The sequence below is a fragment of the Etheostoma spectabile genome, chromosome 13 (assembly GCF_008692095.1).
Source record: "Etheostoma spectabile isolate EspeVRDwgs_2016 chromosome 13, UIUC_Espe_1.0, whole genome shotgun sequence".
Lineage (NCBI taxonomy): Eukaryota > Metazoa > Chordata > Actinopteri > Perciformes > Percidae > Etheostoma > Etheostoma spectabile.
In genome coordinates this window covers 4,605,787-4,606,651 of record NC_045745.1, presented here as the reverse complement: position 1 = coordinate 4,606,651, position 865 = coordinate 4,605,787, and positions in this window count along the sequence as shown.

Genomic DNA, 865 nt, shown 5'->3' with positions numbered 1-865 from the left:
TTTTTAAATAGCATCTTTACCATCTGACCTTCTCACTGGTTAACCTTGATGTTTCTACCTTTTGCCTCGCAGGTTCCTGACACTGGATCTCGCTGCTTACTGTTCTGTCTTGTGCCCTGGACAGGATATCATCTTATACTGTAAGTTTATTAAAGAGACACTACAGTATAGATGATGTACTATCCAGGGTTTTCATTCCCCCCTGCGGGCACCATCACGCCTAACCGACTGTGGCGGGCTGCACACACGCTGCAGAGGAGGGCCGTCAAACCGTTACCATTACTGAGTTTCAGCAATGGTAAGGGTTATACGGCCCTCGCTCAATGTCATCTGGAGAGGGAGGATGAAGAAAGTTGGTGGCTGATGTTGCGTTATATAAACAATGTGGTAGAAAAATCAATGTGTGTCTGAAGGAACCAGGTTAAAAATATGCATATCTCTGTCCCTCACCACCCCCCCCCTTCTGATTGTAAAGAGTTGATCAGGTCAAGTCTGGCATTTAACATATGGAAAGGAGCTTCCTGCTACAACACCATGAGGGGGCCTTCTGTCTCCTGTCCCCTGGGGTCTTAGTCCAGGCTGAGACAATACAACGTTGATTGGACTATGTTGATGGCAGAGTTTCACATTTACACAGCAGAACCTTTTGTTCTGCAACCAAAACGACCCCCAAAGGTGCAGAGTTTGAAGGCAGGTCAGTTCCCATTGGACAGCAAAGATGTACCGCATGTTGTCATGACAATTGCGGACCAATGAGAATGGATTTGGAAATAGCAGGTGAAAAGGAACCGCCCCAAGGTGCAGGACATAAATGAGAGTGTTTTAGGGATTTTCATGACCGGTTTCACGTGACTCCATGAGGGGA